Consider the following 21,029-nt stretch of genomic DNA (forward strand, 5'->3'; position numbering starts at 1 on the left):
CTCTCTACTTTCTGGCCATAAAACCATGACTAAGCACTTTGAGCAAGAGACCTATTGCATCAGACATCGTGTTCAGGAAAAGAAAATATTAATAGCCTATGCTTGTTACCTCCCTCTGCCCACTGCTTACTGCATGAGCACGAGCCCATTTGCTGGAGACAGTGCAAAGGCCTCTGCCCTACAGGAGCGCACTCTGTCCCAACAAACTCTGAGAAGGTTTCACAGAAAACGGCTCCACTCAGGCTCCTGTGAACCGACGTCTTGCACAGTAAAGCAGGGCCAGCCCAAGTCTGCTGCACCGTGGGCTCTTGTTTTTAGCCCTGAGCGGAAACGCTTGTGACACAGCACAGGCTCCGGAGTCGCGCTGCCTGGGCCCGAACCTCCACTCTGCTATTTCCTGGTATGGCTCTGGGCAAGACCTGCCCTCTGGCCCCTTTGGTAAAAAGATCATGACAGTACCCACCTCGCAGTCAGTGAGAACTCCTGTGCAGAGTGCAGAACCACACCCGGCCCAGGGTAAGCACTCACTCAACCAATGTCCCGATAATTAATACTGATCCTGACTTCTGTGCTCTATAAAGAATGGCTAAAGGCAATGGTGAACATTAACCCCAGGGAGGGAGATAGGGGAGCGCGGCCTGGGCCCAGGAGAACGGCTTGCAGAGTCCTCCAGTTGAATCATGCCATGCCTGCAGACCTTTGTTCCATGTGGCTCCGAAAGGCAGAACTAGGTCAATGAGGAAACACTGCCAGGAGGCAGATCTGGAGTCAGAGAAGAGGCTTTTTCAGAGAGCCGGAGACATCCACACAGGTGAGCAGGATGCCTGGAGCAGAGGTGTGCGGTGGGACCAGAACACTGCCTGTCACAAAGGGTGCAGACAGGCTTTCTCGGCCAGCGGAAGTGACCCTGGTGCCCTCTCCCACTGGCCCTTTCTCTCTCCCTGATAAAGAGCAAGTGCGTGCCGATAGCCAGGGTGTGCCTCATCAGCCTCAAGGAAGCGGGCCGGACTTTGGCCCCGTCTTCACACACACAACCTTCAGGACTTTCACTCCGTGCTCTCAGAACACCCGCTGGCCGTGGCAGTGGCCGTGACAGTGACCAGTGACCCAAAAGCACTGGGTGCCAGGACAGTAATTTAGAGAGTGCGAAGACGACAGAGCCGTGACAGCAAGCTATCAATGCTTTCTTATTTTGGAGGATTTAAAGGCAGTATCAATTACTAATGCCATTCCTACCTGCGGGCATACAGAATGAAGGGAGCAGACCAAACCCCTGGGCTGGGCTTGGGACAAGAGGTGTGGGGGCCATGCTCAGCACCCTTGTCTCGGGCAAGGGCTCCCAGTGCTCCCTACCGCCCTCCCAGGCACTACCCCCAACGTAGGTCTCACCGAAGGATGTTTCCTGGGCTGAGCTACACAAAGACGATGCTGGGCCACACTGAGCAAGCCAGAGCAAGGAGGGAGAGCCGCTACCTGGAAACCAGTTCAGAGCGGGCGCCCCCAGCAAGCATCTGCTATGATGACATGCTGCTATCTTTATAAACTATAAAAACCAAAAATGGCTAAAATAATCAAGTGACTTTGCCAACAAAAAACATTACTGGTTTGTATTGACGTATAATACATATCTAGGGAAAAAAAAATGTGATTCCCAAACTAAAGCTCATCTGCTGTTTTCCAAGATATTGCCTATTACTGTGAATTCATGTATTTTCTACTGAGAATGTGAAAGCAGGCAGTTGGCAATAAAAAAGATCAAGGGGGAAAGGTATATAGAGGGGATCTTGGGCATGTCCTATGTACTCACATCTCATTGTCTGAGAGCCACTGTCCAGGCTGACTGGGAATCCGTTGGCAGGAGGAAGGCCCATCTCTTTTCTAAGGTACCCACTGGCCCAAAGGTCTCTGCTTTGGAGCCAAGCTGCCATGGACCTGCCCACAGCCCCTACTTCCTCCCTTTCCATCATCAACCTCCTCTACAGTGGGCAGCCCATGGCCCATGTCGCTATCCACTCTCCGGCTGCTTGTCTGCCTGCAGACAAATCCCAGTGCTTCTTCCTCCCTGAGAACCGGCCCCCTCCAGGTGGACTGCTATAGACTTGCTTCAGAACCAGGTCACCCTCTCGTGCCTCACTCACATCCTCTGAAATCACTGGCCTCCAGTATGCATGAGGTGATGTCACAGCCCGTCTTCCCTTGCAAAGCTTTGTCTAGGGCCCTGTGCCTTACCTTTGAAAGAGAACCAACACCTTGCACCCAATTGGGCTGGAGCCATGCTGGCAGGTGGGCCAGGGCAAGAAACAGATCTAAGTTCCACCTTACCTTCCAGTCCCAGTCCATTGACATTGCTGCCTGCACACTGCACAAAGAGGGGTTCAGAGGGCCAGAAGAAGGACCATCACAGTCAGCGGTCACTCTGACTGGCAGAATGTAATACAAAGGTGGACTCAGAGGGGCACAGAGAGACACCAACCACGACGCGCTGTCACACTTCTAGCCGTGTGGGGCGAGAGGAGTGTGAACACAGCACTAGGGCCACCCACACGGGATCCCAGTAAAGGGCAGGGCATTCCATGGCCTGTGCCCCAGCCCTTTGCTCCCTCTGGCAGTACCATGAAATCTTAATAATCCATTCCCAGGGCTCCTGCAAAGTTGCCTGCTTTGTTCATCTTCCCTGCTACCCACCAGCCACTGCCCCTGACTTCCCTCCGACACTTTACAAATGGGCTGTACCTTTTCCCATTAGAAAACCTCACAGCATCCGCAGAGCTTTCCCCAAGTGTATGAGAGAGCAAACTGATTCTACTCTTGCTTTGGTATCCGAACACACAGATTCCAAAACACCCTGCTCGACACCTCCACTGCCCAACTAAACTTTCGTGGATGTATTACTTGGTCTGCTACATAAGGGGTGATTATTCGACTGTCTTAGCATGTGTCTCAAGTGCAGAAATTAGATCTACTGCACTTCATTGGCAGGGTACATCTGGGAAACAGCCCACCACTGCCAGGACTCTCCAGCCTGGGCCTGCCTCCCACTTGTAGTAAGACGGAGCTGAACTGCAGGGTCTCGGAAGCCCCTTCCGGCTCTACCACAGCATGAGATGGCAGGCCAAAAAAAAAAAAAAAAGCAGCACTGGATTCACGTCTTCTCATGACTCGGGGTGGGGCTCTGTGAGATATCACAATATGGCTCCTCTGAGTGGCACAGATCTGCCACGGCAGTGAGTGAAAACCCTAACGTGGGGAGTCAGTGCTATGGGATGTATGTTTGTGAGCTAAGTATAATGGACAATGAAGAGTGATTTTATCTCCCTTTGAGAACACAAGTGCGCTCTTCTATATTTATACCTTCCATCTCCTGATTTAGACAGGGAAGAACTTTCTCTGATCAGCACTCAGTTGCCAATAACTCCGCTCTACATCTAAATGAAGAATGGGAGTCATATAAGTTCACAGATTGAATGGATGGTTGATTTACAAAGCCCTTAAAACTGTGGCTGCAGGCCGACGCTGGCAACCCCATAATTAGATATGGCACGCTCTGCAATGATGTATTTTTTTTACTGTTTTTTAATAACTCAGTCCTCCTTCTGGGATGAGGGGAAAAATGGAATTTGTTAAAAATAAATCGGGATTTAGTGGCTTTTCAGCCTTCTGCTGCTTGTTGCTCAAAATATTCTATAAATAAGAGAAGCTCTGCCCTATCGTGCACTGTAAACACCCACAGACACTCAGCGCCAAATTCTTCCGATTATGACCCTGTGCCTGTTGCCAAGATACTGCAAGGACCTACTTGAAAGGCGGCCATCTAGGCCATTTCCTGATTAAGCTGCCCTGTAGCGAGGAATCGAGGCCTGCTGCTTTGGCATCATATCTAGTCTCAAATAATCGCTCCGTGTTCTGGAAATTAAGCCTTTTCCTTGTGGTAGAGTTACAATTTAGAGGTGAGTGAAGAACTAACCACCTGCCCAACCAGCCACCCGCAGCCTGTGTGGATTTAAGATCCTATGGCGGCACGTGTTGAATTAAATCAGACAGTGAAAGTGCGTTGACGACGGACGGCATCTGCCACGGTGCCTGCCAGGCAAATTAAGGCCATGCGAAAGCAGGTCAGCTATCGCTAGGACAGGTGAATCACATGCAGAAGGCCTGCCCTTCTGTTCACGCCTCAGCCTGGGTCCCTGTCGGCCACGGCTGAAATGGTCACTGGAGGGTCCACGCCCCACCCAGAGAGGGCCCACATGTTGGGCTTAGTGCTCTGCGGTTCACACACCAGAGCATGAGCTGGGACTGGCCCAGCCACCAGGCTCCACGTAACCCCAGAGAACTGCAAGCAGGGATCCAGAGCCTGTGGCGGGCCATGCTCTCACTGAGAGAGAGAGAGACTTCCAGTTCCTCAGAAACCAGAGTGCTCAAAGCGGCACTGGAGCAGAAAGGGCTCTGGGTGGAGACTCCTCACCAGGCTTCCCAACACGAGGCCCGTCATTCGGTGTGGGCTCAGTGGCTGGGGACTCCAAGAGGAACACTCAGGCACTCTGGCTCTCAGGGCCTTCAAGGGCCCAGGGATAGAGCACCTGCTCCCTGCCCCCAGGGGCCCAGATTATGAATGAGGAGTCCATTAGTGAGCGAATGAGCAGTCCATTAGTGAGCAAGTACTGCCCAGGAGAGAACTGATGTGTGCCATGAGGTTACATTTTTCATACTCAGAATTGGGACATAGGGAGCGGGATTTCTTAAAAACAGTAGTCCTACAAGACAAGGGTGCTGAGTTGGGGGAGAGAGGGAGGTCATAAACCACCCACCCAACCCCTGCCGCTGGCTCCAGTTCCTTAACTATTGACATGATCTTGTGCACTTGTGTCTGCTCTGCTGAAAACGTGAGCATCAGGAGAGCAGAAGCTCCATCTTTATTCCAGACTGCTTCCAGAGCAACGTGGGCAGTGACTGCCTCTTAGGAGGCACTCAGCAAATACTCACTGAAGAAACGAATGCATACCTGGCCTCTGTGACAGTGTTCTATAGACGTGTCTCCCTCTATCTTTACAGTCATGGGAGGAGGTAAAATGGAGATGAACCATGACAATGATCAAGGTTTGGAGAGGGTGCACATTTTCCCCAGGGGGGCATAGCTAATAAGTGATGGAGCTGGAATTCAAAGCCAGATTTGGAGAGCCCTAATCCCAGTTTTCTATGTATTACTTTCATAATTTGGAGGGGGGGGGGAAGAAAAATTTTAGAGGAAAAACTGCTCATCACCCAGTAGTTTTGTATCAGATGATGGATTCAGTTCTTATACTCAATAGCCAAGTCCCATCTCCAGCTAAAGAAGTAGTGCCACTGCAGCCATAGCAGGAGGAAAGGTCCCAGGGCCTCCTTTATAGGAAGAGTCCATCCCTGTCTTTCCATGAGCCCACAATAGCCAGGCAGGGAGTGGAATCAGCAGCAATAAAAATCATTTCTCCCGTCACTGTTGGAAATAGCAGGCTTCAGTCCACGGTTCACTGGAAAGATGCCAAGTTGCAAGCAAGACAGGTTGGGTAGTTAAGGTGCTTGGAACCTGCCTTCTCCCAAACCCATACCTTGAAACCCAAAAGAGAGGGGAAGAAAAAGCATACTTTTTACACTTGACATTTCAAAAATGTTTAAATTGAAAAGTAGAGGTGTACACTCACGTAAATAGAACATTAGACCCCACCAAAGCTGAGTTTATCACCCTGTGTCACCTATAAATCACAGTAAAATTCCTATTAGTCTGATATTTGAGGCTAAAAAACTTCTCCAGTCCATCTGCAAGATGCAGGCTATGGCATGAATTTAGGCACAAGTCAGCAGGTGCATCTCATCAAATTGGCCAGGCTAGATGTAACATGAATACATTTCTCAAACACAGGGAACAACTGCTAATGATTAATGGTGTCAACAAAGCAGGTATTTCCAAATGTTACTAGGCTGTTGTGCCCAAGAACCTTGCAGTACATACAGCCAGCGGCAACATCCTTGGGTGTGGATGGAGAGGAGCCTAGTGACAAAAGAGCACACAGCCTCACCTTCTGGATCTGAAATTTTCAACTGAGACCCCTGGGGTGGGCTTCAGGGACAATGCCTCATGAACAACACTGTTGTACTGGTCACGTGTTTGTTTTTCCTGGAGAGACAGTCTATAAACTTCCCCAGGTTCACTAAGTGATCTGTGACTCTTGGGAGCACCAGCTCTTCCTGCTGTCACTCCCTGTTTTATTTAGACAGTCCTGCTGGCACAAACAGTTATCAGGGAAGACCTTCTGGCTTTCACAGTGATCAAGATGGTGATGATCAGGGAAATCATCCCAGCGCTTGCCCAGACAATCCAGCCACTGGGAACTCCTTAATGATCGAAAAGACATCATTGTCAGCAGGGAGTGAGAAACTGCTGAGTCTTAGCTTGACCCTGCTGCCCAGGTAGACACAAATGGCACATCCTGAGAAGACCAGGAGAGCAAACCAGGGACCAGAAAGTCTTGAGGCGAGATGAACTTGGGAGCAAGTATGTGGCACAGAAGAATGAACACAGCCTTTGGCTCCAGGCAGGGCTCCACCTACACACCAGCTGTGAGGCCCTGGGATGGGGATGCTGATGGCGATGACAACAGGATCTGCAATGAGCCATTATTTACTGACAGCACAATGTCTAGCACACAGTAAGCAAGTACTTGTGTACTAATGAAATAACACATTAGGTTTCCTTTAAACCTCACAGCAACCCTAGGAACCCTCTCTACATAGTTTCATTTCCATTTTCTAGAACTGGGCAAAGAGTAAAGATATCAAGTAGTATGCCCAGGAGCCACAGAAAGCTGGGATTCAATTCCGTATCTGGTCTGCTCACAGCTCCTACTTTTTTTTGACAGGCAGAGTGGACAGTGAGTGAGAGAGAGAGACAGAGAGAAAGGTCTTCCTTTTTGCCGTTGGTTCACCCTCCAATGGCCGCTGCAGCCGGTGCGCTGCGGCCGGCACACCACACTGATCCGAAGGCAGGAGCCAGGTGCTTCTCCTGGTCTCCCATGGGGTGCAGGGCCCAAGCACTTGGGCCATCCTCCACTGCACTCCCAGGCCACAGCAGAGAGCTGGCCTGGAAGAGGGGCAACCGGGACAGAACCCGGCGCCCCAACCGGGCTTAGAACCTGGTGTGCCGGTGCTGCTAGGCGGAGGATTAGCCTGTTGAGCCACGGCGCCAGCGAGCCCGTACTCTTAACCACTCAACTCTACTACACTGCCAGTGCCAGCTTCCTCATCTGTAGTAGAGGACAACAGGGTGGTTGGGATGAGACAGAATGCATGGGGAGTACCTAGCACAGTGCCGGCACATGGGAAGCTCTGGTGGAGCTCATTCTGATATTTCCACATCGGGACCCCTGGGAGGGAGAGAAGGGGGGGACGTAAGCACGTGGCCACACAGAGGGTGCAGCGCTTCACTTCACAAGCACGACCAGGGACTGTGGGATGACATAGCCTTGTTTGGGCATACAGAGGGACACCTCAGCAAGATGGAGAGGGATGGGTTTACTCAGCGAGGAAAGAATCTGGACAAAGGAAAAATTCCAGTCCAAAACAAAGTTCTCAAAAGGCAGCAGCAGACAGCACAGACATGCCTGTGCCAGGAATGTGCGCCCTTGACACCCGAGGGAGAGCAAGGGCTCCTGTGCGTGCTCGTAGCAAGAGATACTGAGTTCCTGGGTATCAGCAAACCCCACCTGGAACCTGAGCACAGTCTAGGCTTTTTTAACAGCTGATTTATTTATCTGAAAGGCAGAGAGACACAGATCTTCTATCCACTGGTTCACTCCTCATGTGCCCCCCAACAGCCAGGACTGGACCAGGCCAAAGCCGGGCATTCAATTCAGGTCTCCCATCTGGGTGGCAGAGATCCAAGTACTTGAGCCATCACTTGCTACCTCGCCAGGATGTCTATTAGCAGGAAGCTGCAATTGGAAGCAGAGCGAGGACTCGAACCCACATACTTTGATCCCAAGGTGCAGTTTAACTGCCAAACGCCTGCCCCCAGGCATCCTTTCAAAACAGAGAATGTGTTACAGCAAGTCTGCTCTGGAGTCAAATAAGAAGAAATGCAGCCACTGCTCCAAGGAAGAACCATGGACTTAATGAGGCTGACGGTGTGCAATGACCAGCGGCCCCACGTCCTCACTGATGACACTAACTTGAAGACAGCCCTAGCGAAAGCTGATGGGTGAGGCTGTGGGGAGCAGCGTCGCTCCTCAGAGAGCCAGTATCCCTGCAGAAAACATGTATCCCAGGGCTCACGTTTGCCTGGTGAGAAAAAACAGCATGGCGTGTTGCCAGCCTCTCCCCAGGCCAGCTCGTCCCCTCCTGCTTTTCTTATAGAGGAATCACTACACCAAGCATCCTAATCGAAATCAAAGATACTCAGAGGTCCCCAGGTCCTGCCATCTGGCCCCTCTTCTCCACCCCCACAGCTCTGGCACAAGGCTCAGCATCAATTTCCTGGACCATTTTAACAGCCTTTAAAGTAGTTCTGCTGCCTCCCTCCCACAGTTCAGCCCCCACACTGCCACCAGCTGGTTTTCTAAAATAAAACTGCTGACCACGTCACTCACCTCGTGAAAGATGGCTACTAGCTTTGCGCTGCCCGTGGAAGAAAGCTCCAAAGTTCCAGCTCGCCTGCAGGCACGCAGGAACTCATTCACTGGATCATGTACCTGTTAAACATTTCCTGGCCACTTCCCACCTGCCAGGCATGCTTTTAGGTCCCTGAGTGTTGAATTCAGTAAGACAAGGACCCTCATCATGGATTTATGTTCTAGTAGGGGAAGACAAACAGTAAACAAGAAGACAATTGCATAGCATAAAGCTGGGTAGTGATGAGAGCTAGTGGAGGGAAACCCAGCAGGGAAGAGGCCAGTCACTGTGGGAGTGGGAGGGCTGGGGGAAAATGGTGCTTTTAGACAGGTGATGGAGACCACAATTGCCGTAGGCGAGTCCAGTGAAGACACGGGGGAAGAGCAATCCAGGCTGAGGCCCTGGGGCAAAAAGGAGAATAGCAAGGATGACGCAGGGCCGAAATGGAGAAAAGCACAGGGTGCTGAGAGATGAGATCGGAGAGGCGGCGCTGGCAGGCCATGAAAAGTAGTTTAGGGTCTATTCCGAGGCCGCCAGAAAGCCACTGCGGAGCGCTCAGCAAGGCTGGCACAGGCACTTACTCTCTTTGAAAAAGATTGTAGGTTGGGTTTTGTATCACAATGAGTTAAGCTGACGCTCGGGACACCCGAATCCCACATCAGAATTGGCTGGTTTGAGACCTGCCTACTCTGCTTCCAATCCAGCTCCCTGCTAATGCCTCTGGGAGGCAGCAGATGATGGCTCAAGTGCTTATGTCCCTGCCACCCACACGGCAGATACGAATGGAGCTCCTGGCTTTTGGCTTCCTCCTGGCCTGGCCCCAGAAGGAAGCTGGGAAGCTGGGGAGCTGGGGAATGTTGGGAGCATTGGGGAATGAATCAGCACCTCCCTCCCTCCCTCTCCTTCCTTTACCCTACCTCCCTCTCCCTCCCTCTCTCTCTCCCCCCGCATGTGTGTATGTGCTTCCCTCTCTCCCCCTTTGCTTCTTAAATAATCTTTTAAAAAATCGAAGATGCTTCTGCTTGACTACATGGACAACTGATATCAGTGGGGTGAGGAAGGAAGTAGGCGATCAGTGGAGAGCGGACCGAGCGGGGGTGGATGGCGACCTTGAAGGAGGAGTGGTCACCATGGTGTGAGGAAGGGGAGGGGATGCTGTGCTGACTTTGGGCCTGGGTAACCAGGTAAGTCGTCAGGCCACATATGAGAAAGACTGGGGAGGAATAAGGCTTGTGTTGAGTTTCCTGGATCTGGCATGTCCGTTACACCTCAGAGTGCAGCTGTGGTGTGGGTGTGGGTATGTAAGTTGTGGCACAGGACAAGGGTCCTGGCAGGTCACAAGGACCTGGGGGTTGGCAGTATCTGGATGACTGCTAAGGTGCGGTGACTGAAGTCTTCCACCTCTCAGCCCCACCTCCTACCAGGGCTCTGGCTCTACCCTGCGGCACCCTTTGCTTGAGAAACCCTTCCTGGACACTATGGCGGCTGGCAGACTTGTCCCATCTTTTTTTTTGGAGACAGGCAGAGTGGATAGTGAGAGAGAGAGACAGAGAGAACGGTCTTCCTTTTTTGCCGTTGGTTCACCCTCCAATGGCCGCTGTAGCCGGCGCATCTCGCTGAGCCGAAGCCAGGAGCCAGGTGCTTCTCCCGGTCTCCCATGGGGTGCAGGGCCCAAGAACTTGGGCCATCCTCCACTGCCTTCCCGGGCCATAGCAGAGAGCTGACCTGGAAGAGGGGCAACCGGGATAGAATCTGGTGCCCCAACCGGGACTAGAACCCGGTGTGCCGGCGCCGCAAGGCGGAGGATTAGCCTGTTAAGCCACGGCGCCGGCCAAGTCCCATCTTTTGAGACTCGCCCCAAAAGCCATTTCTTCCCAGAGGCCCTTTCTGATTCCCCAAGAGAAGGCCACTGCCCCTCTTCTCCTACCATACCCTATGACGCTCCTTTGACGAGGGCACAGCCCACGTGCCCTCTATCTATTTACACCTTTCGCCCCGTGACTCCTGGGCACGGCGAACGTTTACTGAATGAACGGAGCTCTCCTCTCTGCAGAGAGGCGCACCAGAAATGACGCACGTGCCGACTGACTCACTGTGCAGCTGCCGTCTGCAAGGGGGGAAGGCGAGAGCCCAGGCCCTGGCACTGAAGCACTCCTGACGCTCGGCAGGACAGACGGCACCTTCCCGTGAGCTTCTAGGCAAACGTGAACTTCAGGAAATCTAAGAGGTGAGTATTTCAGGGCGTTTCAAGGTGTGATCAACACAGCACCTGATCAAGGTATTCTGGGGTTCAGCACCTGGGAAGACCCCTAATCATCTTTCAAGACTTCTCAAAAGTCCCAGACCCTTCCTGACTCCCAAGAGAGCGTCCACGTCCTCCCACCCAGGGTGCAAAGCCAGTGCCCTCACAAGTCAGAAACAAGGCCAGGAAGCGGATGTCCTTCCCTCAACCCTGCCGCCGCGAGCCCCTGGGAAACAGGCCTTTACTGACAGCATCATAGAGGTCATGGGACCGCCCAAGCTCACAGAGCTGGGAGATACAGAAGCCAGGATTCACCAAGGTCTGTGTTCCTTCCAGCACATTCCAGACAGCCTCACTCCACGGTCTGGGGTCCCACAGCAGGCAGGATCCTTAGGACCACTCAAGCCGCAGATTACCCCAGGGACACGGGGTTCTGGAGAGAGGATGTGGTCTGCCCACAGTGACTGAGGCGTTACTGGCAGAAGAGAAGTCAGGCCCTGGGTCTCCCACTCCCAGGTGGGGCTTTTGGAGCCCTGTGTCTGCCTCTCTCACAGATTCCCTAGGAAGCAGAGACAGAGCAAGGAACGAAACCTTAACAGCGCAACCCACCTGCTTACAAGAACCTTAGAAAAATCAACAGGAGAGGCAAGGACAATGGTGTTCTCAACTACGGTCACTGCTGTGCCTCTCGGGGGACCTCCTAACAGCAGGAAGGTAACCGAGCAGCTGTGACAGCACCGAGCAGGTTCCAAAGCCAGTGGCATGAATGGGACTGACCAGTGCCTGACAGTTCTCTTGGGCATTCTGACAAACGCCTGCTGTCCACCTACTGTGCGCAGGGTCCCAAGACTCAGCCAGGCAGCACAGGATAGGGGAAAGATGCCTGGAGTGGCTTATCCTCTCCCAGCCTCAGTTTCCTCATCTACAGAAAAGAAGCCACGGCCCATCTCCCGAAGCAGATCTGCTATTCTGGGGACTCAGTGGGATGCGTACGGGCCCGGTATATGGGAGACATGCAGTCAATCTCAGAGGGTTGGGAGTTTGTCCATTGCTGAACAAAGAACGTACGCACATTGTAGAAAAAGAAATGGGGGAAAAAATAGCTACAGCAAAGCTCTTGTAAAATCTTACTAGGGCGAAATAGCATCCTCTGGGGATTTACTAAAGGATAAGGAAATTCTGTAAGAAATTTTTAGTGACTGAGTATTTTAAGGCAGAGTGAGGGGAGGGAGAGGCAGAGCGAGAAAGAAAAGAAAGGAAAAAGAAAGGAGCTGAATTTGAACATACCCATATACTGGCAGGCTTTGCAAGTAAATGTGTATATGAAAAGCACTGTAACTTTATCTCCAATGGAGAGAGACACACTTTAATTATGTCCTAATCCTCTCTGCCAAACTCCTATTCAGTCTTCAATACCCCACTTGTGTGATGAGCCTTTCCACCTACCCCACCTGGAGGGTTAATTCCTCTCTGTCCATTAATGACTGTACTATTGCACACATTACAACGTCTCTGCTTGTTGGACTCCCCTACTAAATAATGAGCTCCTGGGAACACGCCTTGCTGCTGACTCATCTCTCGGCTCCAGTGGTGGACTTTCCCTGGCCCAGGATCCCCAGCCAGTAGCCAGCAGCTTGCAGCATCCCAGGAGGAGACTTCTCCCTCTATGTGCAAGAGGATGAGAGAGGACTCATATTTGTAGAATGTGTATTCCATGCTGAACATCTGACAGGCACCTGTCAAATGTTAATTCATGTATTTCTCAGAATGCCCCATAAGACAATTACTGCAGAAGGGGACACTGTGGTTCAGAGCGGTGATGTCACCAGACAAAGGGCCACTTGGCTAGTGAAAATGATGACGTCAGCAGTTGAGCCTGCATCTATCTCATTCCAAGTCCCTCTTTCCATGAGGCCAGACTGCCCAACAGGGGTCACACGAAGCCAAGGGCATCCTGGAAGGACTGGGACCCAAACCTCCACAGTCTCCCAAGTGAGCTTAGTGCCCAAGGAGCTGTGGCCAACAGAGAGCAAGTTACTAGCAGAAGCCAGACCCTGGCCCAGGGGACCCGAGGGCAGAACTTCACATGCAGATGGCAGATGGCAAGCTGCCCATTACTCAGACCTAGGGGAGGAGAACTCCTGGGCCAGGAGTTCTCAACCATGTGGGTCGGTTAAGGCTCCTGGTAGAGAAATGGCAGAGCCTTTTTAAGTGCAAAGAACTTGAACTTTCCAAGGTTCAAGAATATGAATCTAAATGTCAGCACTCCTAGGAGAAAGCTGTGGTCACAAAAGTGACCACAGGAAGTCTGGGAATGTCACTTCCCTTTCCTCTCCACCCCCACCCCCCACTCAGCTCATTAAAGGAAATTTCCATGATGTGTCATAGGCAAAAACTTGGTCTCAGCTCACAGCAGTCACCTGCTGCCATCTCCCTCCCTCCCAAGGTACCCTGGGTCCAAAGCCAGCTCTCCTTTGTACAGTCCCTCAAATGCCACCCCAGACTAGGAACTCACAAGCCCACCCAGGTACACCTCTGGGAAAGGAGCCTGTAATTTGGCCATTATTCTTCCAAAGACCACCTGGCACAACTGATATCCTTAGATAATCATCCAAAGATTGGTCACAATATTTGAAGACAGTTTCATCACCTTACAGGATAAGTACTGGATTGCCAGAGACAAGATACGAACATCATTTAATTAGATATACAGAGTTATGTATGTTGAATGCTTTTCTAAGACAAACTTGTCATTTTAATGGCATGTATGTGAGCTTTTAAAATGTGTTTTCCATTTACATGTTGCAGCCAAAACCAAATTATCAGAGCCATAATAGAATGTTCCTGGGAATAGTAGAAATTGGTAGAATCTTTTTGGAGGGCAATTTGGAAATACTGATTCAAACTTTAACTGACAAAACCCTGAATCCCATTTCTAGCTTTCTACACCACAGAAAATCTCTTGCAAAAGCTCACCGGTATTCACAGTAATGCCCACAGCAGCAATGGCTGTGATGTCAACAGATCAGAATCCACCTGCGTGTCCACCAACACCACATAAACTTAGACTCCATCCATCCAATGGAGTGCAGTGGTGAAAAATAAGGAGATGGAGCTGTATAACACTGACTTGGGAAAATGTATGCCAGGACAGAAGACAGAGAGCAGCGTCAGGGGGTTGGGGGTAGGCACAAGCAGACACAAGCATGCAGGAGTGTGAGCAACAGACCATCAGAAGTGGCTGCCTTGGGGGAACAGCTGGAAGCAGGCATTGCAGAAGACTTCTTGCTTATGTCTGAACTCGTGACAAGTATAGACTATGTTCCCCATAGCAAAAACCCGTTTCTGAAAGTTCAGAGAGTCGGGGCAGGTGTTTGGCACAGCAGTTAGGTTGCCACTTGGGACCCACGTCAGAATGCCTGGGTTCATGCCCCAGCTGTTCCGCTTCCAATCCAGCCCCTGCTAATGTGCACCCAGGGAGGCAGCAGCAGACGGCAGGGTGACACCTGACACCCGCACGGGAGACCAGATTGAATTCCCAGATCTTAGCTTCAGCCTGGTGCAGCCCTGGCCATTGAGGGTATGGGGTGGGGGGGAAATGGATGGAAGATCTCTCTCCATCTCTCTGCCTTTTAAATAAAATGAAAATTAAAGCTTTCTAAGAAACAGAAAAAGTTCACATATTAGTAATAGTTTTTCAAACTTTGGTGTCTACAAGGACTCCCCCAGGTGCCACCATTGGACACTGCATCTCCTCCCCGCCCTCCCCATGTGGTCACTGAGCAAGCTCGCTAGCTGAAAGCAAGCCCAGCTCGCCTAAGGGAAGGCTGTAGAAGAGAATGGTCTCCAGGCCTGGGACTCTTCAAAACCCACACCTACTGCACTAAATTACTGCCAAATTACAACTATTTTAGTGACAAGGCGAATAAAGAGTCTACTTTTAATTTTTCAAATTTACTGCATCATAAATTATTGAATTTAAGCAGTTCACTTGTTTGCAACCTGCCTTAAGTAGTGGCCATCAAAATTTACAGCCTGCATTATCTAACATTTTATGTTGATGGATGAGTCTTGCTGAAGACTTTAAAAAAAAAACTGCTAACGAGGCAACCCCACGGGGAGGAGAGAAGGTAACCCTACTAAATGCCAAGGGGATGAAAATAGGACCGTGATTGTCATTTGAGTTATCATGAGAATGACAACAAGCGCAATAACCTTCCTACTTGTGGTCAGAGTTGCTACTGAAAACAACTCTAAATTGCTCCACAGTATCCCAGGGCTGTTAGCTATGTTTGGCAGGGATGACAAACTCAATTACCTACGGGGTCCTGTAGGCCCTGGGAAGGTACAAAAAGGCTGGGCAGGGCCGGCACTGTGACGTAGTGGGTAAAGCCACTGCCTGCAGTGTTAGCATCCTATATGGGCACTGATTTGAGTCCCAGCTGCTCCACTTCCAATCCAGCTCTCTGCTGTGGCCTGGGAAAGCAGTAGACAATGGCCCAATTGAGTTCCTGCACCTGCATGGGAGACCTGGCGGAAGCTCCTGGCTTTAGATTAGCACAGCTCCAGCCATTATGGCCATTTGGGGAGTGAATCAGCAGATGGAAGACCTTTCTCTCTGGCTCTCAAAAAAATAAATCTTAAAAATAAAAATAAATAAACAAACAGCTAGGCAGAGTTGGGGCACACAAGAAAGAGCTCCTGGGACTGGGACCACTGACCTCCAGCGTGGCCAAGAGGGAGATGGGTCAGGCCTGCCAGACCTGTGGTTTCTCATTTAGAGTTGGAAAATCTAGAGTTTGATACAAAAGTCACCAAATCTTACATGTCAGGCACCACGACAAAGTTTTCCAAGACTGTGAGAGCTGACCATAGAGAAATGCAGGCTGGGTGCGAGCAGCAGCCCAGCGGTGCCTGGGTTCACTGTCAGTGAGCCTGCAGGAACGTCCTACCAGCTGTTAAAGGAATATCGCAACATTTTCAAGTCCAGGAGCAACCCCTGAAATGTTCCTTCATGCCAGGTGCTGTCCAAGTATTTGGCATCCAGGATTTGGGTCACACAGCCACTGGGAAAGATTCCAATACAGGCTTTCTGACAAACCTCCCTCCACAACAGCAACAAACAGCATGGAGCATGGACGTAACATCAGCACGCTGCACACAGTCATGGTTCCCAAAGCCACAGCACGTAGGTCTGTGCTAATAATAATATGGACACAGCTCAGTCCACTCTCTCGCTCCCTATACAGCTCTCGACCCACGCAAAGTCTTCTCATAGTAGCCAACAAGTAACCAGTGAGGCTTTAGAAACAACAATAGTGATAGAAGCTTGTGACTGTTTGGTATTGTCTGCACCCCAGGCACAGTGCTAAGCAGGTTCCCATTTTATCTTTACCAGAACCTGAGATGCCATTTTACAGGTGAGGAAACTGAGGCATGGAGAGCTAGCATGTGGAGCCCAACGCCAGCGTCCTGAGCACCCTCTGAAGAGGTCTCCAGGAGGCCATGTGGGCCTCAAGGCCGTATCGGCGTACTGCTGGCAAAGGTACCTAGGGTGTGGCTAACCTCCTCCTCCTTCTTCCCCACATCCACTTCCCCCACTTGGTCTAAAGCCATTTTTTAATTTTTATTTTTTTCCCACTTAAAAACAGTGTGAGTCATCTGGAGTTCATCCAGGGTGGCCTTAGAAGGCCCTGGAGGCCCAGGGAGGTGCCCTGAGGGACAGGGCTTCCCTGCGCAGCCAGCCAGCCAGTCACTGCCATCGGCATGAGGCCTGGGAAGAGGGTCCCCGGAGCCACACCAACACTTTGAAGTGGCTGCTGAGGTACCACAGAGGGGGCACAGGGAAAGGGGGGCATGCGCTTCCAATTGGGAGGGGAGAGACTTATTTTGCCAAGAGCCAGATCTCTTACCCAAAGCCCCGCCCCAGACCCCTGAAGAAGAATCGGCAGAGGGGTAAGTTACGAAGGTAGACAGTGTGGAAGAAACACACACGCCTACTCACACATGCACACGTGCAAATGCACCCCCTGCACGGCAAGGCAGCTGCTCTGTGGGCGGCGACTTCCGTACTTCCCTCTACCCTCCCTGGACAGCCCAGGGCCCTGAATGCTGTGTTTACTGCCCGGCCCGAGAGACCACAGGCCAGGGCTGGCTCAAGGGGGTGGAAGGAAGGACAAGGACACTACGACTCACCACAGTCAGTCATCCTCAGAGGCTGTGCCGTCCCCAGGACAGCAGAGAGCACAGCTGGCCCTGCCCGGGGAGGCCAGAGGGGCCCTTGCCTTGCAGAAGGGCCACAGTGGGTTGCGAGGTGGAGGGGAGGGCAAAGGCATTGAGGGACAGACACTGTCAAGGCACAGGTGCCTCCTTAGCACAGCGGGCTTGGGGACAGACACAGGAAGGTGATGGTGAGAGCTGAACCCCCCCCCCCCCCATAGCACACGTACACACACACATGGCCCGGAGCTCCAAAGAGCAGGGGCCCTGAGTGGCTCTCCTATGTCTGTTGCCCAGGCCCACATGCTGCCAGGGGCAAGGTGGCCATGCTGGGGCTGAGACCCAGGTCTTCCTACTGTCCTGGGGCTTACAGGGGGCTGTGTGGCAGGGGAAGGTTCACTAGTAACCACACAGCCCGTGTAAAAGGACCTCAGCGACAAGAGCTACGGAGGAGCAGGAGGATGGGGCTGCTGAGACGTGTGGCAGAGGGACCGTGGAGTAGAGAAGGGGTATGAGCTGACCGCAGGCGGGTGCCTGGGACAACCCCTTCCCCGCCACAGACTCCGCTGGGCAGGGCCCCAGTTCCCTAGCGGGCATCTTTGGTGGAACAGTGATAACGCTTACCACAGCCAGCATGCAGCGAGCGGCTAATACTAAGTGGTTACCCCACCAGGCACTCGGATGGTGCTGGACAACGAAATGGGAATGGAGATAAGATCCAGCCTGCTCCTCAGGGAACGCTTCCACCGGAGTGGCTAGGATCTGAAGGCTGTGTGAGCATGAGCTGGGCAGAAAGGGGAAAACTCTTTCACGCAGAGGGAACAGCTTGCAGGATGGCCCCGCCAGCAACGGTGGCAGCAGCAGCACTTCCAGGCAAGGAAAGCAGCCCTAAGAGCCGGGGGGCTCCTGACACGGGACACCTCTATGCCAGATACAGCTCTCCCGGATCGCTGGGAGCCCCCAGATGACAGCCACGCTCCTGGCAGAACTGAGAAGTGAGGAAGGCACCAGCGCCCAGCTGAAGGCCCTATATGAAAACATGCAAATGCACTTGCCATGGACAAGGGGCACCACCCCAGCTCCTGTGGGGAGTCAGTCAGGCTCTCCAGACTGGGAGCCCCGGAGTCAGAGTCAGGGCTTCTTCCTGTTGGTTACTGCTGAGCACTGAGTCTTCAAAAGGTGCCAAAGACAAACATGCCCCTGGGCACCTCCACAGAGGACCCCGGGGAGGGGGGGGGATGTGGCGGTTAGTTCCCCCCCACCCCCAACCCCCGAAAGGAAAGCATTCTCAGTGCCCCATGCAGGGCAAGAGGTGGCCAGAGAGCGGCTGGGCTAATGTAGGAGATTGAGATTCATCCAGGACCAAGCCGGGCAGACCCCATTCTTGAGAATTCCTTGATGGATTATTTTTTATTTCAAATCGCAATTATGCCATTGGCAACAACAGGAACTTCAAAAAGTCAGGGGTAAAGAAAACAGAGAAGTGACGTTCCTGAAGCTCCATATGCTGGGAACACCGCAGGCAGTCACAGACCCAAGGCCGGAACAACCTGTACTCGACGCTGAGAAGAGGAGGGGCCCCCACCAAACGCAACGGCCAATGAACCTCCAATTTCCAGTATAGGGGATCATGTTCTAAATCTGTTGTTCGGCTGCACAAACAGACTTTGCTACCCTCTCTCTTTCAACAAACACTTCCTGAGCCAGGTGTATTGTGCTGGCACTGGGAACACAGAGATTGTGTGTGTGCTCTCCACCCTGAAGGAGCTCAGTTTACTGAACATAACAGATAAGTAAATCAACACTTACATTGATAAGTGCTTTGCGAGAGAGACAGGCAGGGTGTTCTGGGAGCCACAGGAAGGTCACCTCCAGGTCACAGAGGGGTACAGGATGGAGAAGGAAGGTACCCAGAAGGGCAAGGGGCAACTGGAGCTGAGTTCCCTCTTGGGAGGCAGTGGTCAGGCCACCCCCAACACAGAACACAGCCTTGGGAAATGTACCCAGCAGTGATGGCTGGGCTAAGGTTAGGAATGTGTTACAGGGGCTGGTGCACTGTGTTAATCCTCCGCCTGCAGTGCCGGCATCCCATATGGGCACAGGTTCGAGCTGCTCCTCTTCTGATCCAGCTCTCTGCTATAGCCTGGGAAAGCAGTAGAAGATGGCCCAAGCCCTTGGGCCCCTGCACCCACATGGGAGACCCGGAAGAAGCTCCTGGCTTCTGATAGGCTCAGTTCCGGCTGTTGCGGCCATCTGGGGAGTGAACCAGCAGATGGAAGACCTCTCTGTCTCTACCTCTCTCTGTAAACTTTGTCATTCAAATAAATAAAATGAATCTTTTAAAAAAACAGGTAATTGGGGAACACATGATATACTACATGCCCACTTCTCTGCTAGACGCTGGGACTGTGACGATCAAAATGACAAAATAGGCCCCTGTCCCTGGAGCTCGAAGTTGGAAGGGAGTGGAGAGAAATACCAGGTACGTAAGCAGAAATGGCATTGCTGAGTGCCACAGAGTGGGCCTGGAATCTGCCTCACATGCCTTCTAGGGATCTGCCTTTCCCAGCCCAAGGCTGTGGTCTTCTCCAACTAGAACAAGGTTTCACCCGAGGATACCACGAAAGCATCTGAGGTTCTTCAGTCTCTTCCCACCCTTTTCACAGATTCCCAGCAAGTGCAAACATCCACCACAGCTCTGAATATTTAACCTGGAGCAGGAAGGGAGATCCAGGCTCCGGCAGAGAAAACAGGGAGCGGCATAAACCAGGGATCATCCAAACTGGCTTCAAATCCTTGGGACAGTTACTCAACTTCTTCACTATGTAATCTCTGTACTGCTGAAAAAACAGAAAAACTAACTCTCCTGTCACCGGCAGTTGCAAAGGTGAAGTGAAATGATACACGGAGCCCTGAGCACTGTACTGGTACATGATGAGCATTCAATACATGGCGGCTGCAAACCAGTCACACCTGCTGCTCTAACTACTAGATTTCTATTTTCACACAAGGCAAGTCAAAAACCACTTAGAACTCAAATCAAAGGACATACCCTCACCATGCTAGAACACAAAGTGATACACAGTCGATGACCTGAGGGACTGTCCCAAATTCCTTATGCTGGTATGGACTCTGCAGTAAGAAGCTCTATTCCAATTTTTGATTCCACTCCATTTTATCCTCCAATTTACACAAACGCAACTATTTTCCCAACAGATCACATCTTGTCTCATGGCAAGAGTCCCAAACACGGGCTGGATTCTGTGGTGCAAGTTGTGGCAGAGTTATGGATACCACACCTCCAAGGGAGCCTAAGAACACACTCACAAGCCCAATGTACACAACAGCTCCCAAACACGGCTTGGCTCCAAAGAAGGAAATGAGAACTGGTCACAGCATGCTTTGCCTGCCTGAGAACTAAAGTAAAGTTTAATGTCACCAGCAAAGAGCTATAGCTTATCCGGAGTGGTGTGCTTCAGTAACATCTCAATTCTTTATCATTCACATGTGACCCACCCAATGCAACCTGGCTCCCCCCCCCCTTCCTCTTTTGGGACATCACATTCCTCAAGGTCAGTGTTAATACCTTATCACAAATTCAGTAGCTTCCCTGCAGCCCCTTTCCCTCAACTCTCTGCCACTCCCTCCTCTCCTCTTCCTAGGACTGCTCTGCCACAGTCTCTGGGTCTCCTCTACCTTCTTCCTCCCACCCCAATGTTACACCCATTCCCCAAGGCCTCGCCTACTCTTTCTATAATTTCCATTCTATGTCTCCACACTTAACCTTCCCAGTCCAGCATTAGTCCTGAATGTCCAGTATCTACTGGACATTTCCTGCAAATGAACCATTGTCATCTCAAAATCGAACGTATCTAAAACTAGGTGCATCAACTACCCTTTCCCGCCCTCAATATCCACACTTCTGCCAATG

The 21,029-nt window shown here is 51.6% G+C and overlaps 1 protein-coding gene across 5 annotated transcripts in view; it reads right to left on the reverse strand.

Annotated features, from left to right (window-relative positions):
• BMAL1 (basic helix-loop-helix ARNT like 1) overlaps positions 1-21,029 on the reverse strand; it is a 108,786-nt gene that overhangs the window by 48,857 nt on the left and 38,900 nt on the right. The gene's annotated exons all lie outside the window — the stretch shown is intronic.

This window comes from Lepus europaeus, chromosome 7, assembly GCF_033115175.1.
Source record: "Lepus europaeus isolate LE1 chromosome 7, mLepTim1.pri, whole genome shotgun sequence".
Classification (NCBI taxonomy): domain Eukaryota; kingdom Metazoa; phylum Chordata; class Mammalia; order Lagomorpha; family Leporidae; genus Lepus; species Lepus europaeus.